Raw genomic sequence first — 24,765 nt, 5'->3', positions numbered from 1 at the left:
CCAGAACAAAAAGGTGGCCCTTGCCCCAAGGAGTTTACAATCTAGGCAGAAGCGAAGAGATAACAGATGGATACAGACAGAGGGAGGCAGTACAAAAAAATGTGGAGATGACACTGGTCAGCACGATTGGGTCTGGGCATATCAGTGGTGTAATGGCAAGCGAGCGTTTTACGGAGGATAAGCTTCGTCTTTGCTGATATCCGAACAGGTACATGGGCTGGTGCAGTAAATCGAGGATCAGCTCAGGCCAGTTCTAAACCAGTTGGATCGTAGGACTCAAAACTGAGCTTCCTGACTAGACGACATGGGGTGAAGAAGGGCCTGGGGATACTGAGAAACAACACTGCTAATAAGAGCCAAGAGGAAAGTGTCTTAGAGACACTGAAAAGCATTAGGGACTTTTTTTAGCAGGAGAGTCATGGTATATTTAACCCCTTCTGTGCTGCACGATGTACAAGCTACAGCCTACAAACGTGGCTCCATCTAGCAGAGCTGGTCAAAAGATATCAGGGTTCTTTCACCAACAAAGGCGGGGCGAGTGTAGGGTTTGGTGGGGAGGTTGGGACTAGCTTTACTCTCGCGTGCTGACAGAGTGGGCTGTTGGCAAAATCTTCCCATGCAAGACCCCCACGTTCCTAGAAAGTCAAAGCAGGCGCAGGAGCGAACGGGTCAGTTTGTAACAGAGTAATCCGCAAGGGAGGCACAAGTCTTTGGGAACCCCTCTGTGGGCATCGGGAAGCCCATACGCTCGTACAACGAGGCAGGTTTACAGGGCTGGCTTGGTGGCCCCGTGCAATGCTCACGCCGATGCAAGACTCCTTCCAGACCTGTGTCACACTGTGCTGCACCTGGAGGGCAGAATATGATTATTTGCTTTCGTTAGGCAGCTCAGAAGAAACCTTTCAAGCCACCTGCGGAGGCAGCACTGACTCGCTCTCAGTGGAGCCCTGTTACAGTCCCACCCGGCGCAGAAGCATAATGGCTGCTGGGAGTGGCATGGGACATAAAGATAGGGGAAAATTTGGGGATGAAGAAGGCCTGGAGGAGGAAAAAATTGCACTAAACATGTCAGATCACATAGAGACAAACCAGATTCCCTTCTGTCCCCATCACATGGAATTTGGAAGGGTAGCAGTGGCATCTGGAATCATGTCGAATGTCGATCGGTGTACCTGGCTAGCCCCTGACGGGTGGGGGATCAGAGGGGAAAGGAGGGATCTTGCTTTGCAATGCAGCTGGAGCGTTAACTCCTCTCACAGCAATTGCCGGCACATATTTTCCAGGGTGTTTATGGATGTATTACACAGAGCTGGCAAAAGGCACAATATTAAGCAGTGCATAGAGACACTAGTGCAATTCATAGAGAGAGGCCACGCTACAGCACACAGAAGGAAGTTCAGCTAGGCTAGCTGATGCCAGCAGTTGGAGTTGAAATACTTTGTCTCAAGAGCCTAGGAGAGGGAAGACTGTGGGCAAGAGACAGAGAGAGATAATTCTGAAAAGAGGAAGACTTGAACAAGGGAGATTTCCCAAGCAGACAGAATAAAACGTCCCTTAAAGGGGCCCTTGCTCATTTCTGACAAAGCTTCCCAAAGCCCAACATAACTAGCCTTGTCACAGCAGTGCTAGCTACCCAGTGGAGTGTCTGTAAAGCACCCCTTCTGCCTCTCATACCCTTGCTCTGCCATGGTCCCCTGGTCTCAGGGATGTCAGAATCTAGTGACAGTGAGCATCAGAATTCACTGCTGAGGGCCCAATTCTGATGCCAGAAATTCTGAAGTGTGAAGAGGAGAAGGAGAGTGTGTGCATGTATGCGTGTCTCTGGAACAGATTTTCAGGAGTTTATGAATTTCAGTTTTGGTCTTCAAAAGTCCACACTAAAGGGTGCCCCTGCCCACAGCTCTGGGAGTAGAAAGTACATTTGAAACATAACAGCGTGGGACTTGGGCATGTAACTGTCTTTGCAAGGCACACATACAACTGCATGCTGAATTTGGGTGAGCTGTTACCACACATACATTTGCAAAGTGACTTAAGGGTGCAGCCAAATGGCTAGTTAGATACATTTTGTATGAACAACTGCACATTCTGCATTGGTAGTCACAGTAACTGTGCACCTGAACTGGGACATCTGGGTCTGTATCTCATCTTGGTCATCAGTAATAAAAGGGAATAAAGGGGTCATAGGTGGAAAATGTTTTTAATGAAGTCTGGGTGCAAACGGGACCTTGACACTGACCCCTCATCATTTTTAAAGCCTAGAGAGGGCAGGTCTTTACAATTTAAAAATTCAAAGTCGACTGCTACCACTGAGAGCCACAGTTTTCCCTGGGATACAAATACAATGTGTGAGCTTCCCAAACAACGAACACTGGTGCCACACGTGTCCGCATTCGTACCTCTAACACAGAAGCGTCTGGGGCACAGACAGAGACATACAAAAGCCATGTTAATTTTAATTTCATCAGGAGAGAAAATTGTACTTTTGAACAATACAGAGAAAAAAAACTGTATAGAAAAATTGTGTATTTTTTTTTTAACTAGAAGCGGATAAATGAGAACAGAGTTCTGCCTTTCCATGGAGCATTTTCCTGTAAATTCACACAGCAGACTACCGCTAAGTCAGGTGTCTGTTCGATGATCTGTTTGTCCTGTTTAACAGGATATAGCTACAAACACTGTTGGCAGGATGCAAATTTGCCTCCAAAGTCACCATCATTTTACAACACACTGATGTTTTGATGCACTGAAACATCACTCTGCGAGGCATCAGTGCAGTCATGACATCAGGTTGTCCCAGAGAAAATGACAAAGGTGGTAACTGTAGACTGAAATAAACTTAATATGGCACCCACACACCCTCCATCTATATTTTATGGCTTGGGGTAGACTCCTAGATTGGCACCAAAGAGCACACAGTTGCTATCTACGACGTTCGCAATCCTGGATCAACAGACACTAACAATCAGTCTACCAAGTTAAGTAGGAAGGGAGAAACTACACTTAGAATAAAAGTGGATCGAAGTATCACCTTAAGGTGTCACATGAACAGAGAGAGTGTGAGAACTTAGGGGGTTACCAAGAGGAAACTGAGAGGTGGCCGAGCTGAAAAGTTTTGGGCTGATTTTATCTGCCAGGCAGGATTTCACATGAGGACAGGCCATACGAGGTGTTATCACATGGGAAATCTCTAATAAAGTGATATTTTAAGAGCGAGTCCTGCACATTCCGGGCTCCTGCAGTACTGCACGAGACAAGAGAGCGCACTTAATTCTAAACGATCTAGAGGAGGGAATGGGTGCTTCCAAAGAGCAGTCATGAGATCAAACAGCCCTTCTCCCCTCCCCAGGTTGTTGGTTCAAACCTCAGCCCCAAGTTGAGTTCTGAGCACAAGTCATTACAAGTGCTAGCTGCTCAGTGCTCTATCTGAAATAAGCTTGATAGCTTTGGAGGCACCAAGGTTTGGATGGGCACAGAGAGTGATTTGCACCCTCCTTGTTGCTAGTGGTGGTTAGGTCTGATTCTCAGTCTCTTTGTGTAAAGCAGCTGGGAAATTGGCTTCTTGAGGTCTGCCCCTTTAAATCTCAGCGATCCAGAGCCACCTCCCAACACAGTCATGACATAAGAACAGCCATATTGGGTCAGACCAAAGGTCCATCCAGCCCCATACCCTGTCTTCCAACAGTGGCCAATGCCAGGGGGCCCACAGGGAACAGAATAGGGAATCATCAAGTGATCCATCCCCTGTCACCCATTCCCAGCTCCTGGCAAACAGAGGGACACCATCCCTGCCCATCCTGGCTAATAGCCACTGATAGACCTATCCTCTATGACAGTGGTTCTCAACATATTACACATTGCGGGCCACAAATGCGGCCCACAATGTGTAACCTGGGCTGCAGGGGCCGGATGGCAGGGCAGTGGCAGGCCAGACCCCTCCCCTGGACCTCTGCCATGTGGGCTTCCATCCCTAGACCCCAGAGGGCGGCTGGCTGCCTCGACACCAGCTGGGAACCTATGACACTGGGCATACCCGCAGCCTTAACACACATGCTAAAGGAGCACTGCTGCTCCATGAATGTATCTGATTCTTTTTCAATCCGTTATAATCTTGGCCTTCACAACGTTCTCTCACAAAGAGTTCCACAGCTTGACAGTGCGTTGTGTGAAGAAATACTTCCTTTGCTTTGTTTTAAACCTGCTGCCTATTAATTTCATTTGGTGACCCCCCTAGTTCTTGTGTGTTGTGAGCAGTAAATAACACTTCCTTATTTACTTTCTCCACACCCATCATGATTTTATAGACCTCTATCATATCCCCCCTTAGCCATCTCTTTCCCAAGCTGAAAAGTCTCAGTCTTATTAAACAAGACACACACACATATCACAGTATCAGAGGAGTAGCCGTGTTAGTCTGGATCTGTAAAAGCAGCAAAGAATCCTGTGGCACCTTATAGACTAACAGACATTTTGGAGCATGAGCTTTCGTGGGTGAATACCCACTTCCTCAGATGCATGTCACATATCACATACAGCTAAGAACAAGACAGCAGGCCTGTTACTGCCCTAAATTATGTTAGCTGGGGTGGGGAGCTGCAAAGAGGATGTAAAGCTACCTTCCCCTGCTCCTCTCTGATCCTGTGCTGAGCACAGCTCGCCCAGACCAGAGAATCTGGTGGGTGTTTTGAATCAATTTAGCAAAGCAGCAAAGGAGACGCCTGTACCACTGCTATACCTGTTCTGTGGATGGAAACCTTCAATCTAGCCATTCTGCGTGCCCCTCCAGCAGCAGCCCAGCTACAGTTCTTGATACAGCATCTCAGTTTACGTGAAGCATTTAAACAGACGTGCAGATCTGAAGAAAGGAATAAAAAACTGAGTACCTCCTCTAACAGGAAAGGGAGTGGCAAGGGAAGTGGCAGAATCAAATGAAGAGTTCAGACCTTTTTTGGGAAAGCACCATCAATGAGTTCTCCTCTCCGGTGAGCCTTCCTGTGCAGAGTGAAAGCTGACTGGCCCGTCCCCGGATTGCTCCCATCTGTGTTGACGTGGTCCAGGAAACTCAGAGCTTGTGTTTCTTATGTTTACTAGACAAATGTTTTACTGGGGAGTGTAAAGATATATACCCCGATGGAATTACTGCCTGAGTTTTCGCTTTTCCTAGGAAGGATGATGGTAAAAAAACAGCACTGATCAAAATCAAGGACAGGAATGGTGCAAAACTTACTTCACTAGCATTTCACCATCATCTCTTCTTCCCACTTCAAGCACCTCAGAAGGCTGAGGGTTGTGCTCCCACATCTGACACAGACTGTCACTGCATAGCCAGCTATGGGCATAGCTACAAAGACAGATACTCTGAGATAAGAACACCCTGTGATGCACAAGAAACTTCCCAAGAGTTTCTGCCATTTAAGCTAAAAGCAATGTGTTATGCTTGAGAGCTTAACACCCCCAACAACTGGAAACCAAGAACAATCGAGAAGTTGCCCCCACCTGATCTGACCCACAGACTCACAAGTTTAGTGCTTGCTGGAAATACCTGGAACGTTCTGGCATTCCTGCTGGTAAAATTGATTTACTACAGCAAAACAGCTGCTGAGGATGCACCAGTATTAATAGGGTTAATGATATGCTGATTTTCCTCTCCTGGAATGGCCATTATTGAATGATCAGCACAGGCCTCTGGTTGTCACATGGCCACTTTTCCAGTAACAAGCCAGGGTAACTTGTAAGAGCCAAATTTTCAGCCTGAACATACCTTATACATCACTTATACCTTGCCTGTCCCTTCCACAAGCAGCACACCTAACAGCTAGGCGTGCGATACTGCTTCTAACCTTCTGTCACTCTCAGCTGCAGTCATGAATCAAGGGTCTCTCACGTAAAGCACCCGTTACCAACAAGAGTGAAAGAACTTTGTTCTCAGCCTATGCAAAGGGCTGTCACTTTCTGATTCATCCCATACTGATCTGAGTGCTGAGTTACAAATTGTTCCCTGTGGATAACCGAGGAGGCGCCATTCCCGCTTTACAACAAAGTAAGGTGGGTTCTTTTGGGTTTTCTGGTGAAGACTGACTCACAAAGTAAAACACGATCAGAAATGCAACCTCAGTTTCCTTTTTTCAATGAAATGCTCCACGCATTGTCACCAGCTGAGACCTCTGCACCCAGAGTGTTAACCCAAGCAGAGTGAAAACTGATTTGAGATTGCCACGCCTGGGCTTCACCTACTCTGCTGATGTCACCAATTCCAGCATTTTCCAGAGGGGGAGGCATACCCAGAGGGACACCCTCAAATGCCAGCACCAACCAAACCCCATTTTTCAGTTAGTACTGGGAAGAAGCAATCCCACAGCACAACGGGCAAAAACGGAATTCAAATTAAAGTGAATGACAGAGAGGCTTGTGAGCAGGAGAGCGCATGGGACATGGTATATCTAAAGCTTTTCTGGAGTAGGGGCCCCTGAGCGATGAGATTAACAGGGTGGGAGTGTGCTGGGGAGTAGTGTCCTGATCTGAATAGCCAAAGGAAAAACTGGGCTGATTCTCCAGATCTCTAGGTGCCCGTGCTTGGAGAGTACCTGCCGCAGCTGAAGCACCACTGGGTTATCAGTCAAGTGCAAGGCCTAACACCAGCTGTTTTCTTCAGCTTCAAAAGGGGGCAAGGGAGCACAAAGGCCAGTTATCTCCCCTCTACTCCATGACACACCCATGCACTTAAGACCCAAACCAGCTTGACAGCAGCCATCCCACAGCTCAGCCCAGGCAAGCTGTTCAGACAGAGGGTTCCTTTTGCAAAGTCATTCTCTTTCACTGCGCCGGAAAACCAGGGGTTCCCCTTTTCAGTGTGACAGCTTTCCGGTTAGGCCCACCCGATTCTCGCATTTGCCAAGAAGGCACCTCCCTTCCCAAGGCCATAAAGTGCCGCACCCATCCCCCAGGAGGGCACTGCCTGTCCTTGCCCCTTAAGGCAAGTATGCTCCTGCTTCTCTTCCCAAAGAGATGCCACTCAGAGTATGTCTACAGTATGGAGATTGTACCAGCACAGCTACGTCGCCGTGGTTATGCTGGCTTAACTCCATCATGGAGACGCAACGTACACAGAAGGGGTTTTCTGTCAGTGTAGAAACTTTACCTCCCTGGGCAACGGTAGCTTGGTTGACAGAAGCATTCATCCATCAACCTATCTGTGTCTACAAGGAGGGTTAGGTCGGAAGAGTGACACTGGTCAGGGGGTGGATTTTCTCCATCCCTGACCGATGTAGCTATGTCGGCCTACAATGTTTTAAGCGTAGGCCAGCCCTAAGAGAGAAGCAGGACACTCCTGAACTAGCTGGTGTGGGGCAGAAGAGGAGGGAACTGAGACTTTGGCCAGACAACTGAATTCCCCAGCCTGTCACACAGACCACATGGTGTAAAACAAAGGAATAATGGATGAGACACAACCCAGGGGAGTGGAGCTCCAGAGAATGTGCCTGGAAAGTTGTAACAGTGGCTCCCTCAATTCAAGCCAGCAGAGACCCGCTTCCTACATCACCAACCACTGTTTACACAGGGGAGGGACCAGATGAACCACTGTCCCCCTCCCACCCCCAGAGGAAAGCAGCAGTGTTTAAAGAAGGACTTCTCCTAGAGGACACCTATTTTTTTGCCGGTGTATGATAAGCATGAATCTCACTGCCTTTCGTGTGGGTTTCCAGGACTTCCCTGGCTGTTTCTGCTAAACATCAGAACATCCATTTAAAGCAGCGGTTTTCAAACTTTTTTTCTGGTGACCCATTGAAGAAAACTGCTGATGCCCACGACCCAATGGAGCTGGGGATGAGGGGTTCAGGGTGTGGGAGGGGGCTCTGCACTGGGACAGGAGTGCGGGAAGGGGTCAGGGCTCTGGGTTGGAGGTGTGGATTCTGGGGTGGTGCTGGGGATGAGGGGTTGGGGTGCAGGAAGGGGCTCAGGTTTGGGGCAGGGGATTGAGATGCGGGTTTGGAGCTTACCTCAGATGGCTCCCGGTCAGCGGTGCAGCTGGGGTGCAGAGGCAGGCTTCCTGCCTCTCCTGGCACTGCGGACCGCTGTGCCTTGGAAGTCGTCAGCAGGTCTGGCTCCTACGCAGAGGAGCGCAAGCAGCTCCGCGCAGCTCTCGCCTGCAGGCACTGCCACCAACGATCCCAGACTATTATCTCTGCCAACAGGATCCATGCAGGACACACCCTCTCCTTATCACCCATTACAGCCCAATCTGAAGTCTAGTTCTAACCCCATCTGAAGTCGGTTACTACACTAAAGCAACTGAAGCTGTATTGTTCTATAACCTTCTTCAGTCTTGGTGTGTCATGACCTTTTACAGAGCTAGGCCTGAGGTCAACACCAGACTCACTGCAGGATGCAGGAGAAGTTGAAATTACATGTGTGGGTGACAGACTCTGATTCAAAACGCTGACACCTTGAGTGCTAACAAAGGAAACACCATAAGCGGCAAACAGCTGGACAGTCAGACTTCACAAGTTCACACTGTGGCAATCCGCAAACCCTTGCATTCACATGAAAGAAACAGCAACTCACAAGAGTTCCAAGGACTGACAGATTGAAGATCCCGGACGACCACTCTGCAATGCTTTCAGTTTTACACTGTGCACCTAGTGCTCTTGCTAAGTGCGTTTTGAACACATACTAACAGAGGAGGGAGAAAAAAAACATCACACTGACAAAATGCCCACGCCACTAGCAGATTCGTCCTCCGCCCTCCCGGCAGCAAAAAACAAAACAAAACAAAAAGAACCTTCCTCTTTTACCCTCTGGCCCGTAGGAAGAGCCTGTACGAATAGCCTTCTCAAGGTGCCTGGACCATCAGCAAATCTGCACTCTTTTAGATCAAGTCAGGGGAAATTCTGGAACAGAGGGTCTTCCCCCACAGCGTGTGGGGCCGGAACATGAGGGGAATCACCAGTTTCTATAGCAACCCGGACCCAGTTTAGACCTTTATAAAGCAAAGTCAGCTTCTTGAATTTCACCCAGAACTGGGCGGGAAGCCCTTGCAGATTACAAAGCACCGGTGTATTATGCTCCGCCATTAAACTGCTATGTAAGCTGGGCAGCTGCAGTCTATATATTTTTAGACACAACAAATCCTGCATGTTGGCAGGGGGTTAAACTAGCTAGATGCCCCTTGTGGTCCTGTCTAACCCTATGAGTCGATGATACTGGCTGATGTTTTTGAACGAGACTGACATGCGGTCCCCAAGCAGAGCGCATTCCTGCAATCCCGGGCTCTCAATCCAAGGATCTCAGTGCACTTTGCCAAAGGGGCTGGTAGTGTCCCCTGCACACAGATTGGGCAGCAAAGACTCATAGACATTAAGTGACATGCCCCAAGTCACACAAGTTAGCAGCAGGGTTTCCCCAAGACCTCTCTACCGACCACTGAACGGCCTCCCACGCAGGATTTCCACGACTTTCAGCTATGCTCTTCACACCAATTTGCACTGTACAATAAAGGGTGTGTGTGTGTGTGTGGGGGGGGGGGGTGTTATGCCATACCCTAGGGAGAAGAGTTCTCAACACTCCAGTCAAAATGCCTGTTTGCTTACTTGCTAACTTGTGGCATCAGGTAACATAACCAGGCTCAGAGACATGTGTGCACTCAGGGCAGCTTGATTAAGTTCGCTCACCCTGCACCTATAGGCAGCAAAATGCTGCATTTGCTCTTCAGATCAGTCCCACGTGCTCTTGCCGTTTGCACAGGAACTGTCCCTCTCCTCCGATCCTCTCGCAGCAGTCAGATTACCCGGAGCTGAGCAACACAGGAAGGGCCCATCTTCCAGGCACTCAGAGAGCGGTCCCACAGTGAAACGAATGGAGCGGGCAGAAGGTCGCTGGACTCGGCCCTAGGTTATTTTGTAACACTACTCTGGGACTGGACTTGATGCTTTAAAGACAGAGAAGCCACAGCGCTTGGAAACTGAGTGAGTCAATTTAAGGGAGGGGGGAGGAGAAAGAAATCCCATATGATGACAAAATTCATGCTGGTGAAGCCCGTTTGCTGTGGGACAGGGTGCAGCAGTTAGAACACTCCAGGCTCTAGAGCACTGGTTCTCAACCCGGGGCCCATGGCCACGTGCGGCCCATGTGATATCCTCAGAGACAGACAGGTAGTAGAGCTATTGTGCGGCCCACATAACACACAGGTAGCTGCAAACAATGTTTAGAGAACCTGACCTATGAGAACCACTGCTCCAGAGGGACTCCCAAAGACGCTCTCTGAAACACCTGGCATGTCTCAGCGCAGCCAACAGCGCTCTGCCTACTCAGACGACGGCACCCCGCACCGCGACGGCTATCTCACAGCCTCGGCACCCTGCACTTGCTACCTGGCAGCGGTACAGGAAGTTGTACGAGCTATTATTAGGATTGGTATTTTTCTTCAGCAATCTAGTTTAAAAAAGAATAGAAGGTGGGGCTTGAAAACATACCAGACACTTACAGGCCAGCCCGCAGGAGAGAAACCCAGCGTGCTGCACCTTCTTGGCTGCTTGGGGCAACGGTGCTGCCTTTGGGTCGCGCTGTTCTCCTCCAATCCTTAGCGGACAGGAACTCCAACTAACGGCCCAGAATAGGAACCCATCATTGCCACGCTGCTGTCATGCAAGGGGTCCCCAACTAATACCCAAACCCGTCCAAGGGCCAGGCTCTGATCTTCAAAGCCCACCACGAACAGGGACCAAGCTACTCAAGGGGCTGCCTTTCCCTACACAGCCATGACAGCCATGCACCTCAGGAATAGTAGCTTGTCAGTGATCCATGCAAGCCCCCATCCACCATTCTGCCCCCAGCCCCGTGAAGCGTCACTCAAGTTTCTGACCCTTAGTGATCATGTAAACTCTCCGAGCCTCCACCTCCCCTCATTTCTTAGCGGGGAGTAATGCATCCCTACCTCACAAGTTGAGCGATGAAGCCTAATTCCTTTTGAGGTGCTTTGAGATCCCCATATGACCAATCCTATTGGAGTGCAAAGCAGTATTGTTAATTTCCCCTCTGCATTTCATCACTCTTATAAATTCAGCTTCCAGCAACAAATGCAAATGAGTCTGTGCAGCTGGTGGGAGAAGAGAGAGAGTTTTATAGGACCTTTTTACCATCCAACAATTGTGCTGGCATCCCAGAACACAAACTAAAAGGCAGACACTTATTTTAAACTCGGGGTTGGACGGAGGCCTAGGCCTTAACCAGAAAAGAAGGAGAGGACCAAGTTATTTCCAGTCATTGCTGGTGATAAAGAATGGGTGTTATTTCCACCTGTACCTCCAGCCTCTCTTGCTGCCCCCTCTTTTCACCTAACGACCCAGGCACTGGGACAGAGCTTGCTTTAGGGGAAGGGGGAGCCAAGGAGGTCAATCCTACCCAAAATGGGCATGTGGCATCAGAGCTGAGCCAACAGTGGAACATGTTTCCCCATGACTATTCACTCATATCCAAGAGTAAATTTTGATTGGGCCAAGACTCTAAAGCCCTTTCACTTTCTCATCAGCAGTAGAGCTTTCTCAGCAGTGAACACTTTGTTAAATACAATTTAAGCAAGAATACTGGTCAAAACTACGTAACTAATCAACACAACAGGGACTGCAAACATCCAGAGGAGAGCAACAAACATAGTACAAAGTTTAGAGAACCTGACCTATGAGAAGAAGGCATGTTCAATCTTGAGAAAAGAAGACTGAGTAGGTACCTGTTAATAGTCTTCAAATCTGTTAAGGGCTGTTATATAGAGGACGCTGATGCAACTGTTCTCCATGGTCACTAAAGGTAGGACAAAAAGTAATGGGCTTAATCTACAGCAAAGGAGATTTAGGTTAGATATTAGGAAAAACTTTCTAACTACAAGGGTAGTTACACGCTGGAATTGGCTTCCAAGGTAGACACGGAGGTTTATAAGAACAGGATGGACAGACACCTGTCAGGGATGGTCTAGGTTTACTTGATCCTGCCTCAGTGCAGGAGCTGGACATGATGACCTCACAAGGTCCCTTCCAGCCCTACATTTCTGTGTTTCACAACAGACTGTCCATAAGTGACCTGCAGACTGTGAATCTGAATAACATAAAGCCCCAAAATGTTCAAGAATTCAGACATCCCTTTGTGACCAGAAACAAACAGGCGGAAGTCTCAATTTTCCAGCACACCAAGCACTGTCATATAAGCCTCTGCAAAGGGACATAAAACACTACCAGATCAGGATTCTCCACCACAGGAAATGTTCAACACCTGCTTTGCACAGGTTTAAGCAGCTAACCAAATTGCAAGGCAGTGGAGATTGATGCTCAACAGTCTGTCCAAGAGGGTACATGTTGCAAGTTATTTGTTCCCCTCCCTTCCACCTGTCTAAACACCTTCCTGGCTTGTTAGTTCACCAAGAAAGCCAAGACATTTCCTACTTGTTCAGTGATTCTAGCCAGGTGACTGAGCTTGCAGTATTCTGCCCTGGCTGAAGCAGGTAGCGACCTTTTGAACCTTCAGTGACCATCCCCTCATTAGCCCTAGTCATTCCCGGGACCTGGCAGCATGACTCACAGCTCCACTTCGTCAGTGGCTGCCATCTCTACATCAGATTTTCAATTTGCAGTACAGATTTCTCCCCGGGTTTAGCTCTTACTGACATGTGTTCCTGCTCATTGTTGGATCAAGGCTTCAGCACAATGGATGGCAGCAGGGAACACCATGGGCCGGGGCAACCTGCAGGACTCAACTGCAGACTCATCCCGTCAGTAGGCAGCTGTAAGAACTGCTGCAGGCCTCTTCCTCAGCACAAAAACCACAGGGATGGCTGGATCCGGGAGGAGTATGAACCCAGAGGCTCGGCAACCAGATCTGTGTTAAAACCAACAAAACCTATGGAGGGGAGAGAGAAACACATGGGCTCCCTGGGGTTGGGTGTACAACTGCTGCCAGTCTACCTGCCTGCTGGAAAACCAGCCTTCTCCTTTGCGCTGGTAGCAGACAGATCCCAGCAGGGCTGTTAAAAGCTCTTCTCTTCCTACCTAGGTGTCTCTTTATCAATGATGTAGCTCAACAGCCAATCACGGGATTTTAAACAGGAGAGAGAAATGCTTCTTCCTTCCAGCTGTTCACCATTTGGAACCCTCATCCAGTGGGGGGCAGGGAGGGGGGAGCGCTTTATCATCGAATCGATCTTTCCCAACCCAAATGTCTACGTTGGTCTGCTGATAACGATCAGATTGCTACAGGGATCCCAGCCATTTTCACAGGCTGGATTTGTAGAGGGCATATGGCTGTGGGAACAGTCCAACGCACTAACCCTAACCTGTCCTCTGTTAACCCTTCGCTAGCACAGTCTCTGTGTGAGGATAGTACAGCATGACAACTTTCTTCCATATGCTCATAGCTCCACCATGCAGAGTGCTGCAACGCAGATATACCTACCGGGAGGGCTTTACCCCAGATCCCACACTAGGCTAAAACCTTGGAACCGATTTGCACAGCTTGTGTTCTGACGGGAGGGCAAAACCCATCTCTCATCCTCATCTGTAGCAACTTTGCCAGAGATCCCACCTACGCTGATGGAAAGCACAGGATAATGAAGTACATGTCAAACCACGTGAGCGGGCAGATTCTCAGCTAGTGTAAATTGCCACAGCTCAATTGACTTGAACAGTGCAGTGACAATCTACCCCAGCTGAGGAAGTGCCCCAAATATATTCTGTATCCACTGGCGTAGTGGGAATTTAGTAGCATATTTTACTCATCCCCCTTTGAACTCCTTCAGAATAAAAAGGAACAGAATTGGCTGCAATCTGCTCATCAGCAACTTATAAAAACAGCTTGTGAAGTATCAGCATGCAACTGTACCTCTGTATGAACAACACGGGGGGGGGGGGAAGAACAAGTTGTAATCGACTGCCTTGTCCTAAATCTGTCCACAGCCATACAGGGTTATATAAAATGCAAAGTATCTGAGCCCTTTTTAGCTACAGTAGCAACAAAACAGAAGCACCAAACTTCTCAGGGTAGCAGGCTGCAAAAGGGAATGGCTATCTTTAAAATCTAGCAGAATTTGTAAGGGGTGAAAAGCTACATGTGTGCCTAACATCCTGCAAAACTGCTTCAGCTGGGGTGGCAAATTTCAGAGCGATCCTGTCCCCTGAACCAGCAAAGACTGATCAAACAAGAGGAGGCGTACAGAACTTCCAAATCAAAAGATCTGTCTTAGCTGAAAGGTCTCAGCCATAAACATGTCTCAGCACTGCGGAATTTGTTTTCTTCTAGGGACCTGCTGGGTTTCCTCGGAAGCTGTGAAATTCTACGGGATACCCACATATTAGGTTATATACACCTCTACTCCGCTATAATGCGACGCGCTATAACACGGGTCCGTGTATAGCACGGTAGCAGTGGGGCTCCGGCTGCTGTGGAGAGCCACAGGCCCTTTAAATCCCGCTGGAGCCCTGGCGCTGCTACCCCGGGGCTGCAGCAGCGAGGCTCCACCAGCAATTTAAAGGGCCTGGGGCTCCCCGCAGAGGCTGGAGCCCAGAGCTCTTTAAATCACTGCCAGAGTCCTACCGCCCCTACCCCGATATAACAGGGTTTCAGCTATAACGCGGTAGGGATTTTTGGCTCCCCACGACCGTGTTATAGTGGGGTAGAGCTGTATTTATTAACTGCACAGGGTCCCCAAAGGTATTTTGATCCCTCTGCTTAACACTATCCAGAAAGCTGTGACATCCCTAGAGTTTGATGAGCTCCAGCCAACTCAGGGCACAGATGTGAAGTTAAAACAGTGGCCCAAAGAAGTAGGTTATGTTATAAATTCACTTCCCTACACATATCTACTGGTAATCTCATGAGGGAGTTGCAGTTTGTTAAGCGTTCATTAGAAAAACATGCACTGCAGTCTAACGATGCAATCCATACATGGCTGTTACAGTGCCTTGCCATAGCCTTACGCTTCCATAAAAACATAAGAAATTATTAAGTAGAATAAAAGCAGCACACAATAACCAATCCTAACTGAAAATTTTAAAAGACCAGTAGTGGAAGTTAAAGAGCATATGTATTGGAGGATTAATACTACTATGATACACAGGCAGCTATTAAACAATAGTTGATGCTCCATAAAAGATGTCTAACAATCAATAATTATTTGTTCTGCATCTGCTTACACCTGAATCGAAGGAATACTTGAACTCTCTTTCAAAGGCATGGCACCATCTACCCCCACAGTGGTCCACAGAAAGAGAGAGCAAGGAGAAAAACTGAAAAACAGGATGCCCAAGATAAATGTGGATCCAGTTAGAAGAAAGCTAGTGAAAGCTAAAGCAACATGCAAGCTAGCACAAATAACCCTGCTCCTTCAAATCACTCCATCCCCCAAGAGAGGCTGAACTTGTCTTTTAGCTCAGACAGTACAGGTGCAGGCTTTGAGACCCAGAGAAGTTGTATACTGTCATTGAACTGAACTTCCTATTTCACCTCAGGGTTTTACTTCAATCCAGGAATGATCAATTTGAACAATTTAATACCCATATAAAGTTACTGCATGTACTGTGCACAGACTGGAAATGTGAGATGTCATTTGCTATAGGATCTAGACCAGTGGTTCTCAAACTAGGGCTGCCGCTTGTTCAGGGAAAGCCCCTGGCGGGCCGGGCCAGTTTGTCTACCTGCCGCGTCCGCAGGTTTGGCCAATCGCAGCTCCCACTGGCTGCGGTTCACCTCTCCAGGCCAATGGGGGCTGCAGGAAGCAGCGTGGGCTGAGGGACATACTGGCCACCGCTTCCAGCAGCTCCCATTGGCCTGGAACAGCAAACCACGGCGAGTGGGAGCCGCGATCGGCTGAACCTGCCCGGCCCGGCCCGCCAGGGGTTTTCACTGAACAAGCGGCAGCCCTAGTTTGTGAACCACTGATCTAGACCTTAAGAAATCAATCAGAATTATCCAGTAGTTAAATCCTGGGCATCGCTTTGAAAAAATCAAGGAGATCCATGTTTTTATTCAATTCTTCCAGTCTCAGAATTAATATTTTGGGGGTGGACAAAGAGACACGCATTGCCAATTATAACATTCTCAACATTGGTTACAATTATTATTCGGGACAAGAAATGGATCTGATATTGCCACTTTAAATACACCCTCTGCCCCCAACAACCAGGAGGGGGAACAAATCATTAAGACCAATTTTTGTCATTTGAACTCCGAGTTAAAGACAAGAAGGTGACTAAGCACACTTTCCAAGGAAATGAGCCACCAGTGAGAGGGAGACTCAACCCATATAAACGTTTGCAAAAGTAAATCCCACATGCAATTGAGAAACGCTGACATCAGGCAAGAATGCCAGGAACCACTGACATTCTGGCTAAGCTTCTGTTATTCAAGTAAGCAAGTTTGATCAAGTTTTTTTTGCTGGAATAACAGCGGGCTTGCACTCTCTCTGAGATAAGCAACATTCATGTTCTTTCTTTAAACATTTCTGTGGGGCTGCGTCCCTTTTTGGTGATTATTTCCTTGGAAAATGTGCTGGTTGTCTCAGCCAGGATAGTCAAAGGAACCTAAAGGATCGAGGCACCTGATTCTCATTGAAATGCTAAGCGGTGTTTGAGGGCCCAACTCCTTTAGACCCTTTTGCCAATTGAAGAAGTTTCTCATCCAGTCTAACCCAGGATATGAAGCACCCGAGAGAGCACACTTGAAGTCTTCATGTCAACCCTGGATGCCTTTCTCGAAGATACGCTTCAGTCAAACACTCGTAACCGGGCTCAGGACAGGAATAACTGGAAGAAATTCCATGGCCTGTGTTCTGCAGGAAATCAGACAAGATGACCTAATGGTCCTTTCCGGTCTAACTGTAGGTTGGGGCGGGGCAAGAGGCTTTGAACTGGGGCCTGCTCTTATTAATTCTAAGAGGTTCTTTTATTTTCTAAACATGCACAAAACAGCGCCAGTCTGGCCCTTTAGAAGGAAGTCACACAATGAAAAACACTTAATAAGAGCCTCCAGGAACCCTAATTCCTCCTCCAAGGAGGACAGCGCAAATTCAGAACCATACGCAGTGAGCACCCGCTCCGGAGGGAGCACATTATACAACAGTTCCAGTACCTAGGGAGGATAACACTCTGTTCTCAGAACCACACTGCCCCTCTCCAAGGGGCAGAATTCCCAGCCATGACCGCTGGGTGCTCTGCATGAGGAAGAAACATGGAATATACCCAATATGTCAGTGTGATGGGCCAGACAGCAGAATTCAGCCCTGCATGCTGCTTGGAACACGTGCTCCAAGCAGCTTGCAAAGCAGGTTAGCAAATGATGCTGTGTATTATTTAAACAGTAGAGCAATTCCCCCTTCTCCAGAAGCGTTAGGGGATGCGATCGTTTCTTCAGGGACTCTGGTTTAAACCCATTCAGTTGTATTAAAGCCTGTCTATGCTCTCAGAGGCTTCTGTAACGGGATCCCCTTCCCCGCCTTCTCAGCACAGCCTTGACCAGCCCTTCATTTCCCTCTTCTCCCTACATGGCTTGGCAGGATGCTGGCCTCGTAGTGCAGTGGTTCGCAAACTTTTGGACTGGTGACCCCTTTCACATAGCAAGCCTCTGAGTGCAACCCCCCTTATAAATTAAAAACACTTTTTAATATATTTAACACCATTATAAATGCTGGAGGCAAAGCGGGGTTTCAGGTGGAGGCTGTCAGCTCACGACCTTCCCCATGTAATAACCCCGTGACCCCCTGAGACATCCCAACCCTCAGTTTGAGAACTCCTGTCGTAGTGGGTGGAAGCCAGTCTTCCCTACCTTGATCAGCCAGAGGGGTCGCTGTTGAGCAAAGAGGCGCTCCCTCCCCTTGCAAGGGGAGTCAAGTGCACTTTCTCCACCCGCTGTCAGCAGGAGGTGGCAGAGATGCAAAGCACTGACCCCAAACACAAAGCGGTTGTGTGGTTTTTAGTGTATTTTAATCGGGTTTACAGGTGCATTCCAAGGGTTATGTTAGGCGGCCCAGCCTCTGGCACCACTTGCTTCACGCAGAAGGCAGCAATATATAAAACGTAACTTGTACGCCCCATCCTTGGGCAGTGCAGGGGACGGGATTAGCCTGAGGTGACAAAGCTCTCTTGCCCAGTGTGTCTCTGATGACTACACTCCTCAGCCTGCTATAGCCCAAGCATGGCCAGTGTGTGACACACCCACCCTGCGGACCATCCAAAAATTAATCCTGCAGGGAGCTGGAAAAGCTGTGGGATTTGTGTAGGTGACTCTTTCTGCAGCCTCACTGCCATGACTCTTCACTGCTGCAGTAAGGAATTCTCAGCAACGAAAGCAAGGGGACACAAAATGCATGAAGAACATAGGGGCCCGAAAGGCGGGTGTGACGGGTTGTCACACCCTGGGGTGCAGTGTGGGAGCTGTGGGAACTGTTGTCTCTCTCTAAGACACACCACTGTGTGAGGCTGGCTGTGTCCCCAACCCAGCTGTGTGTCTTAGAGGGGTGCAGCAGTTTCTCATGGCTCCCAGACTGCACCCCGGGTGGGACAACTCATCACAGAGGGGCACCGCTAAGGCATGCAATCAGTGACTGTGTCCAAGCATGGGGAAATTTCATTTAATAGGCTGAAATGAAAAAAACCAAACACATCCCAACAGCAGACAAATGGGAACTCTTAAAACTTAGCTGAAGAACACTGCCCCAAATCTCTAATTAAATAAGACCATCCCACTATTCTCTCCAGAACAATGAGAACCAGAAGTTTGATTGTCAGCTCTTTGGGGCGCAGACTGTCGTTTGGTTCTGTGTTTGTACAGGACCTCACACAATGGGGTTCTGGTTCACAAATGGGGCTCCTAGGTGCTATGGTAATACATACAATAACCAAATAAAATCTCTCCTATCAGCTCCTAACACATATGGTTAAAGCTATCTGCTTCGCTTCAAGATACCACAGCCTGGCATAGGAGCTCTTTTGTCACTGATGTTTTCACCTGCCTGCACCCATCGTTATTCCCTGAGCCCGTGTTTCCTAATCACTGCACATGCTCAGTTTTCAGCAGGGGAAGTCAGAGGGAGAACTGACAGACCAGTTTTTCCCAGGTGCCCTCTTACTCCATGAGGTGTATTGTTGCTGCAGGCATCAGCGCTCTCCCCTATGTTGTCAGACAGCAGAAGTCTCTCTAGGAGAGGGTTGCCCTGACTGTTAAAAGAAAGGCCCAGGGGGCAGCTGAGGTTGGGGAGGAGAGGTCAAGCCAAACTCTCTCCAGAAGCAAGAGATGCTTGGAAACTTCCAAGAAAGATGCAGGCTAAATGGGTTATTTACAGTTATCTTATGCTGATAGCTCACAGATGTACAAACAGTTCAGGAATATAGATGGCGAATACTGTCCTGGGGTGTGTTACCAAGAGTGTCGTATGTCAGACATGGGAGGTAAATGTGCTGCTCTACTGGTGAAACCTCAACTAGAGTCTTGTGTTTAATACTGAACAAACTGGGGAGAATCCAGAGGAGAGTTACAAAAACGATAAAAGGTTTGGAAAGCCTGACCTATGAGGAAATGTTCTATAAACTGAGCATGTTCAGTCTCGAGAAAAGACGACTGAGGAGGGATGCAAAAACAGTTTTAAAATATGTTAAGAACTGTTATAAAGAGAACCAATTGTTCTCCATGTCTACTGAAGGTAGGACAAGAAGCAATGGGCTTAATCTGAAGCATGGAAGATTTAGGTTAGATATGGTGAAAATTTTTCTGTCTATAAGGACAGTTCAGCTTTGGAATTGGTTTCCAAGGGAGGCTGTGGAATCCTCATGATTGGTTTTTAAGAACAGGTTGGACAAACACCTGTCAGGGATGGTCTAGCCCAGGGGTAGGCAACCTATGGCACAGGTGCCGAAGGCAGCATGCAAGCTGATTTTCAGTGGCACTCACACTGCCCGGGTCCTGGCCACCGGTCCAGGAGGCTCGGCATTTCAATTTAATTTTAAATGAAGCTTCTTAAATATTTAAAACACCTTAGTTACTTTACATACAACAATAGTTTAGTTATATATTATAGCCTTATAGAAAGAGACCTAAAAACGTTAAAATGTATGACTGGCACATGAAACCCTAAATTAGAGTGACTAAATGAAGACTCGGCACAGCACTTCTGAAAGGTTGCCGACCTCTGGTCTAGATTTACTTGGTCCTGTCTCCGCGCTAGAAGCTGAATTAGATGGCCTCTCAAGGTCCCTTCCAGCCTTGCATGTCTATGGTTCTATGTAGGTGGGGTAGAAAGAAAAATGGAGAAGATTTTATTCCCGTGGGAAGATGCCAATTATTTTTGTTTTTTTCTCTTCTCTTCTATCAGCATGTGCTGCTCAGGGGAGATGCATACAAATAGGAATGGTGAAGAGAAAAAGTTCATCTGTTCATTCCCTACCTGCTTTTGCCATCACTGTGACCTCCATAGAAAGCAGCAGCAATGTCAGAAACAAGGGGATTATAACTTTGAGCAGCCGAAACCAATTAACTAATTCTTCATAACTAGGAACAAGCGAAGCAAAGCACAGAAGATACACAGGGCCCTGCGCAGGCATAATGGCTCTGGACTCCACAGCGCTCTTTCCCAGATTCAGACTAACATGGCTACCCCTCTCATACTTTCCCAGGAGACATCAGCTACTCAGTTAAAGGGCTGTGGTTAGCACCAGATTCGCAAGAGCCTAATACTATACTCGTGTTCCGGAGAACCTTGCTGAACCTGAATCAATAGGTCCAATCTCCAGCATTTGGTTTTATTCTCTATTGCTCTTCACTCAGAGGCTGCCTTTCAATTCACTGGTGGTGTTAAGCGAATCCAACTCTCTCTCTTATGGAAATAAACTACACAAAATACTCCAAGTCAACTCCCTATGAGCCACTGCAGCATCCAGCCGCCCTTGCAACACCACCATTGCAAGACAAGGTGAGAGTTTCCATAGCAGTTAGCATCGGCTCTGCCTCTGGGAATGTGCTAGGTCGGTTCAATGATAAAAGCACTCCCTTCTGTGTCTCTTCCCCATCTGGGTCCTGGCAGCACTAGAACAGTCAATATCCTGGGTGGAATTCTGGCCTCTGCTTACCCCTGGCCCTGTCTGCAGACTCCGAGGACTTGCCCTCCAGCCTTCAAAGGGAGTGCAGAGGTGTAGCAGAAGGGTAAGACCTGGACCCATACACTGAAAAAGCAAAGGTACCTGCAATGCCTCTCAGCCTCAAGACTTCATTTCAGGAGATGTGGCTCGGAGCGTTTCCCTTTCATCAGGACAAGGATGAAGGGAAATTAGAACGGCCAGCCACAGGCTTAAGGATCACCCCTTCAAAAGGCACCCCAAGCCGTCCAAATGGTCTTTCCTTCTCTCACACACAGTTGGAAACGCGTGGCCTATGCTAGTACCTCTCTCGATTAACCCAAGGGCCTGGATGCGAGTCACTGCTACACTCACCAATCACTGCACCAAGCACCTCTTCACTATCACAGCACACGCAGGTATCAGTCCAACTCCCAAGGGCAAGAATGAAATAAGAACCCTTCCAGCACCACGCAACACCCCCATCTGCAGAACTGAAGGTGGGGGAAGCAATCTTATGCCACTTCTCCTCTTGTCAGAAGTTAGAGCCATGGGTGGGAGGGAGACACTCTTTGTACACTGCCGTGTGACGTGTTATTAAATGCTGCCTCCTCTGCTGACATGGTGCTTTCCATGGAAAATTCTAGTTACATTCACTTTGACTAACACATGGGAGCTGTTCTGGAAACTTTTTGTAAACATCCAGGAAAGCATCCTCCATGTTTAATCCTACGGAGGAGTACCTAGTTAAAAACACTTGGGTCTGTTTAGCATTTAAAAGGCTTTCTGATAACAAAAAAAATTTTTAAAAAAACCTAAGCAAACCGCTGAGCCGGTTTGAAAAAAACAACAAAATAATGGACCAGGTGGCAACCCCAAACTCCTTGCAATGGAGAAGGAATCAGATCTCATAAAACGCTTTGAGCACCGGCTGGAGAAAAAGCTCTCTCTACAAGGGAGGTCAAGTTTTAAATAGAGCAACTGACTGTTCGGCAACTGACTGTTTAGCCATCCTCCATCTCAAATCTTGTTCTCAATTAATGCCCAGCTCACTAGCCCCCCGCATACCACCCCTTTTCCTCTTGTGATTGCTGCCTGTGCATTTTCTAGCAAACAAACCGTTAGGAGCGTTCACAGACAGAACAAGTTTTAAGTGAATACAAGCAAAAGTGAATTGAACTTGTAAGTGTCAGAATGCACACCAGAACAAAAAAATAGTTCTCAATTATAATCAGTCCAATCACAATGTAATGAATGGTCTAGAGAAGGTAGACTGTTCATTAAAAGGTGTCAAGTTCATAACTGATAAAAGGAGACAGTTTCCCAAACAACACAAAATTAGCCTGTGGAACTCACTGCCACAAGTTGTCTGAGGCCAGGAGCTCAGCAGATTTCAGGAAAAGACTAGACATGTATATGCATAGCAAGAGTATCAAGCGTTCATAGCAAATATTAATGAAACAAACAAGAGGTCTGGAAGTTCTATAAAACCCCACACTCAGGGCATAAATCAACTTCGAGCTCCTGAAAGTTCAGAGGAAGATTATCTCCTAGGTTCACCTCATCTGCAAGGCTTCTTCCTCTGAAGCAGCAGGTGCTAGCCACTGTCAGAGACAGGACACTGAGCAAGCCGGAACTTGGGTCTGATCCAGCCCAGCAACTGCTACGTTCCTAGAAAGAAAAGCTCAACTAGCTTAATGAGTTATTTGCTATGGGGGAGTCTCTTGGTTCTCTGAAGGCTGCACACAGGAGTTTAACATACAGGTGTCACGAGGATGTGAGAGTTAATTTCCTGCGAACCACAACCCCTAGAAACCAATAAGACAGCGAGCGAATTAACCCAACACCCAGCTCCCTCCTCTATCTCTATCCTCATTCATTTTCTACCTAGACACGTATGGGAGCGCCCATCACCAGACACATGAGGTAGGGAAGCATTATCCATGTTTTACAGGTGAGGAAACCAAGGTACAGAGACTGGGTGACTTGCCCATACTCCCACAGGGGCTGTGGCTGAGCCAGCAGACAACAAGACCATTCTTCCTCATGTTTTATGGTGCCAGGCTCTCCACACAAGACCATCTATCCAGACTGATCACATGCCCCCCATATCACCAAGGTTTCTGAGCCCCTCCCAAGTACGAGAGCGAGCGGGAACATCTCTGCCTCCTCCTGCTTAGCCCACAAACACATACCCACGGGTAGCTGAGGACCCTGCCCTTCGCACGCACCTCCGAGCTAGGCAGGTCATCAGATACGACACTGGGTATAAATGCTGGTACTGTAACGGGAAGAGGCACCGTGGTTTAACTGCTGCCAAGGAGTTGGGAGTACTAGAAAGGCATCAGCCTCCAGAAGAGGAATGCCGTGCCGGTCGCGTCGCTCAAAAGTCTACCCGAAGGCGATGAAAAAGCAGTGCAGGTGGGTGAGAAATGGCCTCTGGCTGCTCCCTCCCCTGATCTTGAATCTTTTTGCAAATGTGCAAGTGTATGGCTCGGGGGATGGGTGATTAATGGCACAGAGAGCTTTCGACCCTGGGCGTCATCCGTCTCGCTCCACCTGGCGTCCATAACGTCTGGAAGTCGCTACTTGCTACAGGCCTGGGCGAGATGACGGGGGAAAACGGCATCAGTATCACCAAGAGTCAACACAACGAGCTGTACTCTGTGCTGCACGGGTCTCAGCCCACATTCCCAGGGGACGGGGGTTCACACTATTACAGTTGCAGCCCTTGCTGGCAGTCTCAGTAGAGGGCCAGGATTTGATAGACCGCGAAGGGCTCTTCACAAAGAACTGAGAGGGGCTAGGTCAGGCTGGAGGCTGGCTGGCAGAGTGGTCTTGAGGAGCTGACACTTCCCCGGGCTGCACCAGTTCTGAGGATAGAGGAGTTCAGTTTCCAGGACTGTCACTAAAATACCTCTTGCTAGCACTGAAGTCACTCTCACAGCAAGCAAATGAAAGTTCTCGGCCTTGGAAGCTGCGTCCGTATCACCGAGTTCTTTTTTGGACAACTAGCTTCAAGCTTTCCTTGCTAGTGAACGCTGTATGTTGGGGGCTACGTACCCATCGGCTCTTCTCTGCACTTTAATCCAAAACAGTAGTTAGACATTTGCTTTCTGCTGGAGGAAACTGTTCAAGAACTAGTCAGTCTCGTGTCTGTGCATGAGACAGAGAAGGAGAAAAGAAACCCTTCTTGTTCGCTGTCTGACTTCCCTTCTGATACACCGCGTTAACAGCAAGGCTCAGCTCCCACAAAGCAGGCTGTCTACACCAGCCTTGCTAACACAAATCTGCCAGCTGCTTTTCTTTCCTCAGAGCTCATTAACATGGATTTTGCAGCCCCACACAGCAAGAAGGGGGTCTCATTCTTGGACTTCCCACTCACAACATAGTACCAGTGTGGCAAACTTTCAGCACTGTTGAAAAGGAGAAAACTTTGTATTTAAAATTTTGCATGACATAGTCTATGCAAAAACTTTAAAAAAAACACAAAAGCCTGTGGTATGTTAACGAAGCACCTTCCAAGTGTCAAACCACACCTCTCAAACTCTTGTCTGAGGATGGCTGGAGAATTGGATGGGCGAGTTGTTATATAACCCAAACCCCTAATATGCAGTTTCCCAATGAAACCCCTTTTTTCATTTCTATGTGTCCTAATAACATTTTTTATTCAAATTGAATCCTTTGA

General features: G+C 48.0%; 1 protein-coding gene across 1 annotated transcript in view; it reads right to left on the bottom strand.

Moving 5' to 3' along the window:
* The window catches only part of RGS19 (regulator of G protein signaling 19), a 30,772-nt gene extending 22,591 nt beyond the window's left edge, over positions 1–8,181 (bottom strand). Inside the window, exons 1-3 of the mRNA XM_050918744.1 lie at positions 7,998–8,181; positions 4,944–5,160; positions 4,736–4,855 (exon numbers count right to left, since the gene is read on the bottom strand). The gene's annotated coding sequence lies outside the window, so the exon portion shown is untranslated. The remainder of the gene's footprint in view (positions 1–4,735; positions 4,856–4,943; positions 5,161–7,997) is intronic.
* Positions 8,182–24,765: the final 16,584 nt, after the last annotated feature.

Source organism: Gopherus flavomarginatus, chromosome 11, assembly GCF_025201925.1.
Source record: "Gopherus flavomarginatus isolate rGopFla2 chromosome 11, rGopFla2.mat.asm, whole genome shotgun sequence".
In the NCBI taxonomy this organism is placed as follows: Eukaryota; Metazoa; Chordata; order Testudines; family Testudinidae; genus Gopherus; species Gopherus flavomarginatus.
This window is presented reverse-complemented; position numbering and strand designations above follow the sequence as displayed.